The sequence below is a fragment of the Elephantulus edwardii genome, unplaced genomic scaffold, assembly GCF_000299155.1.
Source record: "Elephantulus edwardii isolate Elephantulus edwardi_28Jun2011 unplaced genomic scaffold, EleEdw1.0 scaffold00108, whole genome shotgun sequence".
NCBI classification, from domain to species: domain Eukaryota; kingdom Metazoa; phylum Chordata; class Mammalia; order Macroscelidea; family Macroscelididae; genus Elephantulus; species Elephantulus edwardii.
The window spans coordinates 7,291,423-7,292,155 of record NW_006399858.1 but is presented as its reverse complement, the minus strand read 5'-3'; positions in this window follow the sequence as shown (position 1 = coordinate 7,292,155).

The following is a 733-nucleotide window of genomic DNA, read 5'->3' as shown; positions in this document are numbered from 1 at the left end:
TCAAGATGACTCTGACTCGTAGTGACCTGATGACCACAGAATGGAACTCTGGCCCTGCACCACCCTCACAGCTCAATCCCACTGCTGCGATCATGGTGTTAGTCCCTCTTGTTGAGATCCACCTCTTTCTGAGGATTAGCCACCAGAGAGACACAAATCCAAACAATAATGAGATATTATCTTACCTCTGATGTAATGATAGCAAACAAATAAGAAGAAACAAACATTTAGAAAACAATAAATAGTGGGTGAGAAAAGGTCAGGAAACTCACCCAGGTGGGATTATAAAATACCACTGGGGAAAACAGTGCTTCCATAAATAGTTAGAAATATAAATATTATACTATTCAGCCATTTTGCTACTAGTTTAGATCTTAGAAAAAGAAAATTCATGACACAAATGCATAGCCGTGTTCATAACAACATTATTCACAGTAGCAAAAATGAATAGAAATAGAGGAATGGATGAACAAACTTACAGCACATACATTGAAGAATGACAATGATAAACATGAAATGGATGAATGTTAGAGCCTATTATGCTGGGTGGCATAAGTCAATTATGAAAGGACAAAAATTGTATGAGATCATTCTTATAAAAATGCAATTAAAAGTCGGGAACAGAGAAGAAGAATCAGTAGTTGGAAAACATGGGCTTGGTGACAGGAATGAAGCTGGAGATAGAATGATTGAATTTTGTAAAATCAATGACTTATTCATTGCAAATACATTT